Source organism: Stenella coeruleoalba, assembly GCF_951394435.1.
Source record: "Stenella coeruleoalba genome assembly, chromosome: 1".
NCBI lineage: Eukaryota > Metazoa > Chordata > Mammalia > Artiodactyla > Delphinidae > Stenella > Stenella coeruleoalba.
This window is the reverse complement of record NC_137169.1, coordinates 182,705,159-182,719,305: the sequence shown is the minus strand read 5'-3', so window position 1 is coordinate 182,719,305 and position 14,147 is coordinate 182,705,159. Positions and strand designations below refer to the sequence as shown.

Below are 14,147 nucleotides of genomic sequence, written 5' to 3'. Positions count from 1 at the left end.
TACAGGGAACAGAGGATAAAAGAATGGGACAAGCCTAACTGCTGTGGGTTTCCACAATAAACAAATAAATCTACTATTATTACACTCTATTCTTTGGTAAAATAGGGAGCCTTGCTTTCTTATCTTAAATTACGAACAATTTGTCCCGCTCTTCTCCTAACCCTGAACCTTTTTCCCATTTCCCTACACATATTACTATGTGAATTCCCTTAGGGAAGGCCTTACTTGATCACCTTATTTAAAATTGATCCCTCAACCCTAATCACACTACCACCACAATCTGTGCTTCCCATCTCTTTCCTGATTAATTTTTCTCCACAATACTTCTCACCATCCAATATGCTTTATTTTAGTTATTTTTTTACAGTGTGGACCCACCACTACTAAAATGTAAGCTCCATGAAGACAGGGATTTTCAATTGTTTCTATCTCTAATCTTTTTTGAGTATATTTTATATGACAGGCACTATTCTAAATTTTGCATGCATTATCTCAGTCCTCACAATGACCCTATTATTAGATATTACATATCATTATATCTTAATTTTAGAGTTGAAGAAACTGAGCACAAACCTTAGGTAATATGTGCAAGGTCACATGGTAATTAACTTGTCCCTATTTTTTTTAACTTGTAATTCCTTCTGTAGCCTTCGTTTCTTTAGTTACATCACTATACAACTTGACACTCAATGTACACACCTGGTAATCTGGTAATCATCCTAGATTCCGTCCTCTTCTACCTCTATTAAAATTTTCTATTATCTCTTAAATCTATATCTTCCTTTCCATCTCTACTTCCCTGATTGAAGTTTGTGTTCATTCATTCAAAAATTACTTACGGAACACCTACCATGTGCCAGACAGTGTCTTAGGATCTAAAGATGTAGCCCTGAATGAAACAAAGTCCCTGCTCTCATACAGCATACAGTCTCTCTCACCTGGATCACACAGTAACCTTTTAACTGATCTCTGTCTCTAGCTTTGTTCTTGCCTTCATCCACACTCCTCACAGCTGCTGGTCATTCACTTATGGTTTTCTTCTATGACAAAAAACTCAATAAAAAAAGGGACAATAGGGCTTCTCTGGTGGCGCAGTCGTTAAGAATCCACCTGCTGATGCAGGGGCCACGAGTTCGAGCCCTGGCCCGGAAAGATCCCACATGCCATGGAGCAACTAAGCCCATGAGCCACAACTACTGAGCCCACGCACCACAACTACTGAAGTCCACGTGCCTAGAGCCCGTGCTCCACAACAAGAGAAGCCACCATGATGAGAAGCCCGCACATCGCAAGGAAGAGTAGCCCCTACCCACTGCAACTAGAGAAAGCCTGCACGGAGCAACGAAGACCCAACGCAGCCAAAAGTAAAATTAAAATAAAATAAGTAAATTTTAAAAAAAGGACAACAGACTTGAAAGATCCTCTTTCACAAAAGAGGGTATCAAAATGGCCAATAAGTGTATAATACGCTTATTTAAGAGTCATAAGATGTCATTACTCACAAGGGAAATTTAAATTACGATCACAATGGGAATCTACTACATGCCTACCAGAATGGCTAAAAAAAAGTTTACTGACCATACCAAGTATTAAAGATGATATGAGCATACGAAATTCTCATACAATGCTGACAGCAGTGTGAATTGGTACATTCACTTTGGAAAACTGGGAGTATCTCCTTAGGCTAAACCAAAGTCTACTAATGACCCATAAATTCCACTGCTAGGTATTTATATGAGAGGAATGACTAAGTATGTCCACCAAAAATCTTATGCAGTAATGTTCATAACAACTTTATTCATAAAAAGCCAAAAATAAACTGCAAACAACCCAAATGTCCATCAACAAAATGCATAAACTGTGATAAGTTCATATAATGGAATACTATACAGCAATGATAAAAATAAAACAATTGGTCCACTGTTACATATAACAGGGACACATTTCACAGATATTACAATGTACAAAGCCAGATACAAAATAGCACCTACTGTAGAATTTAATTTATAGAGGAAGCATAAAGAAGACATGATGCATGATTTCATTTAAGAAGAGGCAAAACAGACTACAGTGCTAGAAGTCAGAATTAACTCTTAGGAAAGCTGAGAGGCAGTAGAGAGTGTACTGTCTGGGAAAGAGTAGAAAGAATTCTTGGGTGTTAGAAACATTGCATATCTTGATCTGGGTGGTGGTTACACAAGTGTATATATGTAAAAAGTAATCAAGATCTACCGCTATGATTTTTGCCCTTTAGTGCATGTATTTTGTTATCTCAAGTTAAAAAACAAACAACATCAACAAAAACTCTTAGGGACTTCCCTGGTGGTACAGTGGTTAAGAATCCACCTGCCAATGCAGGGGACACAGGTTCGAGCCCTGGTCTGGGAAGATCTCACATGCCGTGGAGCAACTAAGTCCGTGCACTACAACTACTGAGGCTGCACTCTAGAGCCTGCAAGCCACAACCACTGAGCTCATGTGCCACAACTACTGAAGCCCGCATGCCTAGAGCCCATGCTCCGCAACGAGAAGCCTATGCACCGCAACAAAGAGTAGCCCATGCTCGCCACAACTAGAGAAAGCCCGCGTGTGGCAATGAAGACCCAACACAGCCAAAACTAACTAACTAAATAAATAAATAAATAAAAATTTTAAAAACTCCTTAGATGTTGCCTTAGCAGAGTCAATCCCAAGTGCTTGAACATGCCATACAAGATCCCCGGGATGTGGCCCCCACCTACTTCTCCAGCTTTATTTTTCACCACCATCTGCCTCGTATTTTATACTCTAGCAACAAAAGTATGAAGGTTTCCCTGTATACAAGATATTCTTTTTCACTCTAGGTCTTGTTTGGCTCAAGTATTCCCCTAAATTGGGATGTTAAACCCCTATTCATCCTTTAAGTCACATTCAACTCAGGAAGCTCTTTCAAGAAATCTTTTTATAGCCCAGTGTATATTAGGTTGCCCCTCTGATGTTCCCAATACATTCTAAACTCTTTCTATAAGAGGAAGTCCATACTGTTGTATGCTGTTGTATGGCATATATTTGTTCAACAATTTTAAATGACTGAAAAATATCACTACTTGATTGTAGCAAGTTTCATATTTCTAAAGATAGTGTTGGACAATTCACATAAAAGGTAAGAGAGCTGAATCTATCATCACAAGATGAGTTCAATCTTTTTTTTTTTTTGCGGTACGCGGGCCTCTCACTGTTGTGGCCTCTCCCGTTGCAGAGCACAGGCTCCGGATGCTCAGGCCCAGCAGCCCTGGCTTGGACCCAGCCACTCTGTGCCATGTAGGATCTTCCCGGACTGGGGCACGAATCCGTGTCCCCTGCATCGGCAGGCGGATTCTCAACCACTACGCCACCAGGGAAGCCCGAGTTCAATTTTTTAATGCAGGTACTTAATCTTTAGAAGATAGTATACCTCCAAAATTAACCACATTCTTAAAACTACCTATAAGCAAGGTAAAGCTAAAAGTGAAGTGACAGATTAAAAAGATAAGGATAAAGAAACTAATCTGAAAAGGCTACATATTGCATGAGTCCAACTATACAATATTATATATTCCACATAAACATATAAAAAGACGTTCTACATCATATGTTATCAAGGACATGCAAATTAAAACAATGTGATACCACTACACACTATTAGAATGGCCAAAATTTGGAACACGGACAACACCAAATGTTGACCAAGATGTGGCGCCAACAGGAACTCTCATTCATTGCAGATAGGAATGCAAAATCGGGCAACCACTTTGAAAAAGTTTGACATTGTCTTACAAAACTAAACATACTCTTACCATACGATCCAGCAATCACTCTCCTTGATATTTACTCAAAGGAGCTGAAAACTTGTATCTACACAAAAACCTGCACATGGATATTTATAGCAGCTTTATTCATAATTGTAAAACTTGTAAGCAACCAACCAAGATGTCCACCAGTGGTACAACCAGACAATGGAATATTATTCAGTACTAAAAAAGAAATGAGCTATCAAATCACGAAGAGACATGTAAGAAACTTAAATGCATATTGTATGATTCCAACTATAGGACACTTTGGAAAAGGCAAAACTATGGAGACAATAAAAAGATCAGTGGATGCTAGAAGCTGGGGTGAGGAAGGATGAATATGCAGAGCAAAGAGGATTTTTAAACCAATGAAAATATTCTGTATGGTACTATAATAATGGATACCTGTCATTATACATTTGTGCAAATCCACAGAATGTATAACACCGAGAGTGAACCCTAATATAAACTATGGACTTTAAGCATCAATGTAAGTTCATCAATTGTAATTAACGTACCACTCTGGCAGTGGATGTTGATAATAAGGGTGGCTATGCATGTGTGGAGGCAGCTGAGTATGCAGGAAATCTTTGTACCTTCTTCTCAATTTTACTGTGAACCCAAGACTGCTCTAAAACAAACAAATCAACCAACCAACCAACCAAGTCTTTTAAAAACAAAAAAGAATACTAAAAAAAAAAATCAACAAGTGAACCTGAAATCTCTCTCAAAAATGGAGATTCTATTGACAGGATTTTGCTCCCCACCCATTCTTTCCCCTCTGCCCCTCACCATTTTGTCATGATACACTTAAGATGCTTAAAGTTTTAACACTCTGAGAACAATGAATTAAATAATGCACGTCAATCACTATGGGAATAGGTACTACAACTTCAATATTCAAAGATGCTTTCATGACATTATCTGTTCTAAGCTTTGTGATATTCCAAGTTACTCTTACATGCTTTTAAAGAGTTTTAAATATTACATTTTCTATTCTAAGGATTTTATTATTTCAAAAAACCCTCTCTCTCTCCTGCCCTCATTTTTTCTAACGCAGTAGAAAGAGAATATATTGGAAGGGACTTTTGTGCCCTTATGAGATTTTGTCAACTGCAAACCTACATAATAAAATGACATTTCTGAAAAAACTGACTCAGATAACTCATAACTCAGCTTTTCTAAATATATGGAGAGCCTTATGTTTTAAAAAAGTTTTTAATAAATTTAAAGAGAGGACAGATTCGAGCAAAGAGTGACAGTTTTAATCAAAACAGTAATTAATGTAAAAGCTGACATATAAAACATGGGTTTTAAGAGCAGTAATTATAGGGAAAGCATTTCAAAATGAAGTTTAAAATTCAGGCTTTTTTTTTTTTTTTTAAATACAGTACTTAAACATGGAAGACAACTACTCTTTAACAGAATGTCTCCACAAAAATGAACTTTTGAGCAAGCATAACCAGTATACAGAGAAGATCAAATCAAGACCTTACACAGTATAGCTATTTTCAGCAAAAGTAGAGGTAAAGCTTACCCCAAAATAAAGGCAAAAGAGCTCTGGAAACTTTAACATGATAATTTAAATAATGTTTAAGAAAGTACAAGTTCATGTGGTAACCAAATTGGATTTTACAAAGTATTTGAATAGAATACAAATGTAAATCAGTACCAATAGAGAATTTTGGATGGCAACAATGTTCAGTTAAATTCTATTCACCCTTACCAGGCAATTCATATTAGTACAGGCAATTAATTTTTATTATGTAAAGTGGGTCACACACAGAAGAAAAAATATTTTTCCATAATAACTGAATTATAGAGAAATAAGATAAATTTCTTATTTAAGATAAGAAATAAGATAAACTTCTTCATTTCAAGTTCTACTTTTTTAAAGAATGAGTACATTAGTATTTATTAAATCTATAGCTATAGCCTCTATAGTTTTGATTTATAGTATTTTAAATTACATAGTACATAACCAAACAGTCCCCAATAATCTCTTCAAAAGTGACTGCAACTTTAAAATTAATTGTAAAAGCATCCCAACTAGTGGAGATCCCAAGAGAGAACTAGAAAAAGGAGTTCTAGATTCTAATCTCAACTCTGCCAGTTATTAGCTCTGAGACCTGTTCATCTCTGATAAATATTCAAAAGGTTTAGAGAAAAAATAAGAAAGAAAAAGATGACTCCAGATTTTAGGGACAAGAAGCGTGGAGTAAAAGATGATGCCCTGAGAAGAAACCATATTATAATGGACAGTATCTGGAAAGGCTGATTCTTTGGAGGGAGTAAAGGATTTTAAATTATGTCAAGTTTAGGATTGCTGGCAGCACAAGCAAAAACATTGAAAAGGTAGGCTTAGGACAAATTGAGGCCATGTAAATGGTAAGTTCTCTGTGAGAGTGAATATAAATGGAGAACGGGACTTTGGTTTATATCAGCATTCTTCAATAGAACTTCCTGAGATGATGGAAATGTGCTATATCTGCATTTTCCAATATGGTAGCCACTAGCCACATGTGGCTATTGAGCCCCTGAAATGTGGCTGGTGCAACTGAGGAATTTAAAATTTTGATTTTAATTAATTAAAACTTAAGTTTATCCATACAACAGAGTACTATTTAGCAATAAAAAGAAATGAGCTATCAAGTCACAGAGAGACATGGAAGAACCTTAAATGTACATTGCTAAGTGAAAGAAGACAATCTCACCCATAGAACTGTACAACACAAAGAGTGAACTGTAATGTAAACCATGGACTTTAGTTAATAATTTGTCAATATTGGTTTATCAATTATAACAAATGTAAGATGTTAACAGAAATAACTGTGGGGGAAGGTATATATGGAAATTATACCTTCAGTGCAATTTTTCTATAAACCTAAAACTGCTCTAAAAAAATCCATTAAAAATTTTAAATTTAAGTAGTCACATGTAGCTAGTGGCTGATATTAAACAGCACAGGTCCATATTAATGAAAGACTGATGTGGAAAGAAAATGAGAACGGTATTTCATTTCTGACCACCAACTCCATAAATACACAAAGTTTAATTGTATCTTGAATACTAACAATTGACAGCAGAAAATTTTCAAATATTCTAGATGAATATCTTTCTAAAGTGATTTTTGTTAAACAAAATTTAAGGAAGAAAACAACATTTATTGAATGGGCACTATACTATAGATATATGTTAACTCATTTAAATTGCAAAACAATCCTTTCAAAGAAGATATTACCATTTCTGGTTTTAGAGATGAAGAATCATAAAGCTTATGTGATAAAAGATGGGAACTTAGATACATCTGACTCCAAAGTGTATGTTCTAATATATTCTTTATATAGTTTTATGATTCCCAAAATCAAAAACATAAGTGAATTTTCCCACAATGAATCTATCATCAGGAACAACAGGTTATATAGCAGAATACAATAATTAATTAATGATATACTCAGAGTCTAAAAAAATGTCCCTGTATTAAACTGTCCCATGCTAATGTGATTTTTACCTCATTACCCTTCTTGCTGTCCATATTACCTAGAGTACCTTTACTCCCACATCTAATTTGCATGTTTTAATCTGCTGTGAAATTAGAAAACAGATTAAATTCTGCTGTGAAAATATCAAGCTTCTTTGAATTATGTACAGAGCAAGAGAGGTTCTAAGCCAGTGCCTTAGTGTAGATGATTTAGTTCATTAACTTTGTGATAAAGGTCTTTTTGTCTACTTCTTATTCTAAATTGGGATCAGGTTAGATGACATACTGTTCTATAATAAAGCTAAGAATATAATGATCCTGTTTCATTCACATATGTTCCACTAAACCATACTTTCAAGCATAGATCTCTAAACTTAACCTCATTTAAAGATGTTATTTTATGATTAAATGTATTAATTTAGTACACTAGCTTTCTAATAAATTACTGTTAAAGATTAATCAGATGTATATAAACATAGAAATATTAATATTTACAGAGTTGATATTTCCTGAAAAAAGTCAGTATTAAAGAAAAGCAGGAATTTTACTGCATTGGGTTCTAAATATTCGTTATAATTCTTTCCATCACTTTTTAAGTTGTTCTTATAACTAAATTTAATAGTTAAATAAAATTTTCCTAAAAGGGGGGAAATTAGTATCAAAATTTAAATTCTTCCCGACTTAGAGCTTCTGTATCTGTAAAATATTACAAATCTTTAATAGTAACATAAAATCTGTATTTCACTTCTCACCATAAATGTTAAGATTTAAATTTAATTAGGGGAAGTACCTAATTTTGAATTTAAGTCAAAGATGAAAGAAAAAAAGCCTGTTTATTTTCTCCCTCAATCAAACAAACAATTTAAAAAAGCTACAAACCAATTGCTTCTGTTAACAGTGTCTATGTTTTTGGAGGGAGTCAGGTATAGACCCAAGACCAAGGATTCAAAGATTTATTCAACAAGCAGAGTGTCAGGCAAATCATAACTCTAAACAGGCTCAAAGATTAGCTGAATAAAAGTAATAAAGTTAGGGGACTTTCCTGGTGGTCCAGTGGTTAAGAATCCGTCTTCCAATGCAGGGGATGCAGGTTCGACCTCTGGTCGGGGCACTAAGATCCCACATGACAAGAGGCAAATAACCCCATGCGCTGCAACTACAGAGCCCACGCGCCACAACTAGAAAGCCCATGCACTCTGGAGCCCATGTGCCACGACTACTGAGCCTGTGTGCTCTGGAGCCCGCGTGCCACAGCTAGAGAGAAACCCATGTGCCATAGCTAGAGAGAAGCCTGTGCGCCACAACAAAAGATTCCTGCGTGCCGCAACTAAGACCCGACGGAGCCAAAAACAAAAAAAACAAAAAAAAAACAAAAAAAAGTAATACAGTTAGATTCATACAGATTAAAGAGTTTCAATCTAACAATCATTTTCTAATATAACCTCATATAAGTCCTTGTCTATTAATATTCCAAGTTTCTTCTATATATTAAGAAAAAACAAAAGCCAAACAAGCTATAGATAAGACTATTCATTGCTCACATTTGTATAGAACATTAAAACTTAGTTAATTCTCACAACTCAACGAGGAAATACTAATGAGTCTGAGAGCTTAAGTACAACTTCTTTGGAGTGATCAAGATGAAAAGTTCGAACTGCTGTGACTTCCAACTTTTCTTCCATAAAGAATCCCTGGCAGCATGCCTACTGTAATTAGAGAATAATGTAAAGAATGAGGTGGTTTTTGATTCCTAACAATCATATCCCAAAGTTTTTTCCTGCAATTTCAATTATACATAGCACTCTTGCTCAATCTTGGCTCAAAATCATTTTAGGTAATATTCATAAAGACAGAAAGTAGAATGGTGGTTGCCAGGGACTGGGGGAGAGGGGGATGGGGAGTAACTGCTCAATGGGCAAAAGAGTTTCCTTTTGGGGTGATAAAATGTTTTGGAACTTGATAAAGGTAGTGGTTGCACAACATTGTGAATGTACTGCCAATGAACTGTTCACTTTAAAACGGTTAATTTTATGTTATGCAATTTAAACCTCCATTTAAAAAAAAATTTATGTTAAGATATATAGACCACTGTAGAACTCTTCTTCAAAAACACTGCTACCACATTCAAATGCTATTTAGATCTTGGAGATATTTAGAAAAAAATGCATTACAAACTAAATTATTACCTTATATGCACAGTAATGGGTGTGTACTGATATCAGTGCTAAAATGCTTGACAAACATCAAACATACATTTATAAACAATCTCAAATAAATATAAATGAACCTTAAGACATTTATTCCTCTAGGGCAGAACATAATTTGAGTCAGTTCAACTGTGCATGTAAGATGAACTCAAATTTTTTACTAGAATTCTTTTCTCAAACCTCAATCAGGAAAATATTGTGAACTGATAAGAAATGTCTAACATTACATAAAGAATAAATAAGAATATAAGAAGTAAACAGACACAAATCTGACCAATAATGGATATAAATAAATATGCTAAAGCTAACTGTCTTGGAGATGTAGCACAACATCACTTCAGATTAAGTAAACTTCACACTTGAAAATGTATAGAATCGGGACTTCCCTGGTGGTGCAGTGGTTAAGACTCCATGCTCCCAATGCAGGGGGCTGGAGTTCGATCCCTGCTCAGGGAACTAGATCCCACATGCATGCAGCAACTAAGAGTTCGCACGCCACAACTAAGACCTGGCGCAACCAAATAAAAATAAATAAATAAATAAATATTAAAAAAAGAGAAAACATATAGAATCAACATTAAAAAACTTTGGAGTAAGAAAAATTCCTTTATATAAATGGCTGAAAAATTAATATTATGCTATAACCTCCAAGGCTAGTCCAAATCCAGTCTAGACTCCAGGATTAAACAAAAAAGAAGGTGATCTTAAAGAAGATCCTAACCAACAGGCTGATTTTGAAATCTGTGACTGTTCTGATGCAGGTCAATTTGAGAATTTAAATCCACTTGAATCCAATCCCAAAGAATACCTCAACTCCTGAGCATGGACATAGCCAAAACTAAACCAGGTCAGTATACCCTGCCAAGGAACATCCTGCTCCGAAGTGTCCACCAAACAAGGATCACTTATCAGTTTATTCTTCACTTTACTGGGTGCCAACCATTGGCAAGATATATGTAAGAGTGGACTGATTAGACCCCACCAAACTCCATTTCAAGCTCTAAAATCTGGAGATAGAAAATACTGCATAATTCTAAATGGTCTAAGGCTTTAAAAAATTATAAATGAACAATTCCAAATGTTAGCTGACCTGACTTAACACTACCGAATGCTACTAAAGTCATTTTAAAACTTCCCTAAGGGCCTTCCCTGGTGGCAAAGTGGTTAAACTCTGCTTGCCAATGTAGGGGACGCGGGTTCAAGCCCTGGTCCAGGAAGATCCCACATGCCATGGAGCAACTAAGCCCATGAGCCACAACTACTGAGCCTGTGCTCTAGAGCTCGTGAGCCACAACTACTGAGCCCGCATGCCACAACTACTGGAGCCCACGCTCCACAACAAGAGAAGCCACTGCAATGAGAAGTCCACGCACCGCAACGAAGAGTAGCCCCCGCTCACCGCAACTAGAGAAGTCCTGCGTGCAGCAATGAAGACCAAACGCAGCCAAAAATAAATAAATAATTAAAAAATAAAATAAAAAAATAAAACTTTCCTAAGTATTTATTTCAAAGGTACAACTTAGCTAACTGCTTATATAACAAATTAAAGCCATGAAACAATTACAGCAATACCACAAATCTGCCCTATGTAAACGGTATGAGTTTCTATATTTACGGCATTCAGATCTGCTAAAAGCAAATATAAGTGCTTCTTTTGTTAATTCACAAGAGTAAATACGTTCTCAAACTTATAAGTGAATAATTTGGCAGTGTACAAATAATGATAATAGAAAAGATATTAGAGCTGAAGGCAAACACAGTATTACAAAACACAGTTCATGGTTTTTAAAAAAAAAGGAATCCGTAAATACAGGAGATGCTTCAAAGTTTAACCTTGGGACATATGGCAGCAGTAGCAATAGTAAAGCATCTAATTTGTGTCACAAGACTTCGGTTTGAGTAAGCTTTTTTGCCTATTAATTAAGCGGCCTTTTTGCTAGTTATAGCTACTTAGCTTCTCCTAAGCCTCAGATTCTTCCTATATTACAGACTAATTAGGAGGAATAAATGAGAATATTTTTACTCATTTAACAAATGTACTTTGAAAAATTGTTATTTAAAATTTTTTATGTACAAAAAAAACCCTTTCAAATTTCTCCAAATGAAACGAACATATATTAACTTTTAATATTACCGAGAAAATACAAATCTAATTTTTAAGCTATGGTCCCAAAACTTCTTGGAAGGAAATTCTTAAATATTACTTGAGAAAATCTGAACTGACATAATCGGAATAAACACTGATATTGAAGACATAACAATTGAGGGATCACATCTTAAAACAGTCTGACACAAATAAAAACAGAATTCAATATCAAGCATAAATTGGGACCCAGACTCAATGACTGCTGGGTCAGCATCTAATTTCAAACACAAAACCTTAACACTTAAAAATCTTTGTTTTTAGGAAAATGATGAGGTAAATTAGTCCTTGACACAACATAAGATTTGTTTTCACAACAAAGCACACTGACCACTTACAAATTCATACATTACTACAATTATTCTAATAGGTTTAGAGTCACAGATAAATTTAAGTTATCATTATGAGATAGAGTTTACTTGCATTCTGTACCAACTAACAAAATTCAGCCAAAAAAATTGATTGATTAAATCATGACTTTGAATACTTAAAAAAAAGTCCCTTTTGAAATTTATTCCCAGAAAATTCACATCAGCAGAAGCCATGTGAAAGTTGTTCTTTCCCCACTACCTAAAAAGTCAAAACATCCACATTATTTATACTAGGCTTAAAATGAAAGTCATTCATATTCATCCATTATACTTCAATCCTAAGCAACAATAAAACAGTCCAACCTCCACGTTTATCCAATTTCTAGTCTACTTACTGTCAACTTTTGTGGAAGAACCAAGGCCCAGTGCCTCCCATTAAACTTCATATAACCTTAAAACGCTCTGAATTACAACAGATACGGACAATTCTAATTAGAAATTCACCTTAAAAATGGGTGAAAGATATTAACTGGCATTTTATCTGCCCAGCACAGGTCCTTTTAAGAACACAAACTAAATGGACCACGCAATTTAATATTAAACAGTGGAAAGCAGTCTTTTGGAGACATCCAAACAATCTTAATATAAATTCTCCACACGTATAGAAACTGACATAGAAATAACTTGGATAATTTTCCCCTTCACTTGGAAAGGTACATGGTAGATGTCTTGAGAAATTAAGTTTAGGAGGAATAGTAGTTAACTGTTGAAGTTTCAGAAATCACTATGCAGGGCAACTATAATGAGGAGCTGTCTCTTTTTCAGCCTAAACATTCAATACAAAACAGTTGTTCCTAGTTTTGAAAATTATAAAAAAGGACAAGAAGTTCTAGCCTGGAGACGAAGCTCTTCTGTCTCCTGAAAAAATGCTTCATTAGGTCCATTTTATGCTAGTTAACATTGTTTCTTATGCGGCACATTAATAATTCACAACGGTTCCTTTGAAGAAAAAAGTTCTATTCAAACATTACAATTTGTCTTCGCGTTGCCAGCAAGCGGCTTTGTTTCCAGTTTCAGGGACTATTCTGGGATGTCAAGAGTTACATTATCTACTGTTCCAAAAGAGCCCTAGTTCCACTCTCACCGGGACGTGGGCAAAACTGATGTTTAGAGAGAACTGATGCCTAGAAATGTTTAAAGAGGAACATCCTTCAGCCCTCTATCTCTCTCCATCCCTTGATAATCACATTTTACCTGGCAGAATTGTTGGTGTTGCTGCACTTAAATTTTTTTGAAAAACACCTGCAAACACAACCTCCCTAGCGCCGCCAGGAAGAAAAAAAGACTATCGGGCTCGATCTGCAGTAGCTCCAGGGAAACAGACATCGTAAAACCCACTTGGCCGAAGAACCGGAGTGCTTAAGGGGGAGGAGGAGGGAGCAGCCTTGAGGTGCAGGCGGCGCCTGTTTACAGACGCCCTCACTTCCCCCACCCCCACAGACTGGGGGTCCAAAAAGCATTTCCCGAGCGCACTCTGCTCCCGCCAAGGTCCTCGGACGAACAGCGGGGCTGGGCAGCCCTGTGGCCCCCTCCCTCTGGCCGAAGCCTCCCTCGCCCTCCCCTCGACCAGGGCGGCGTCTGCACCTCCCCACGGCCTACCCACCCCGGCAGGCCCTCCAGGCGGCACGCGGAGGCCCGAGGCCTAAAGGACGCCGGGCACTGACAAGCCCCTCGGCCGCCGGCGGGGCCTGAGGCCGGGCGGGCGGACGCTACGGCCGAGGAGCCGAGGGCGGCCGAGGACAGCCCCTGCCCCGCCGCGGCTGCCTATTGTTTCCGACGGAGGCCGGGCCGCAGCCGCCCGGCTCCCCACGCCGCTGCCGCCGCCGCCGCCTGCCGCTCGCTCACCGCGCTGGTCCGAGCAGCAGCTCCTCTCAGCTCCGAGTCCCCGCGGCCGTCGCCACCGCCGCGGCAGCCACCGCCGCCGCCAATGCCACCGTCGACTCTGACTCTGTCCCAGGCCGCCGGACAACGGCCGCCGCTGCCACCGCCAGCGCCGCCTCCGGCCTCCCACCTGCTGCTGAGGCTGCTCCTGCAGCAGGGGCCATCTTGTTGGTCTGCCTCCTCTTCCTCCTCCTCCTCCTCCTCCTCCGCCCCGTCGCTCGTTGTCCTCGTCCCCTTCCTCTTCCTCGGGCTCCG

At 37.6% G+C, this 14,147-nt stretch overlaps 1 protein-coding gene across 3 annotated transcripts in view; it reads right to left on the bottom strand.

The window, feature by feature from the left end:
• The window catches only part of RC3H1 (ring finger and CCCH-type domains 1), an 89,426-nt gene extending 75,293 nt beyond the window's left edge, over positions 1-14,133 (bottom strand). Inside the window, exon 1 of one of the 3 annotated variants that reach the window (XM_079939702.1) lies at positions 14,023-14,133. The gene's annotated coding sequence lies outside the window, so the exon portion shown is untranslated. Of the gene's footprint in view, positions 1-13,856 lie in introns of all 3 variants that reach the window. The other 2 variants (XM_079939703.1, XM_079939701.1) reach the window with 2 other exon arrangements.
• Positions 14,134-14,147: the final 14 nt, after the last annotated feature.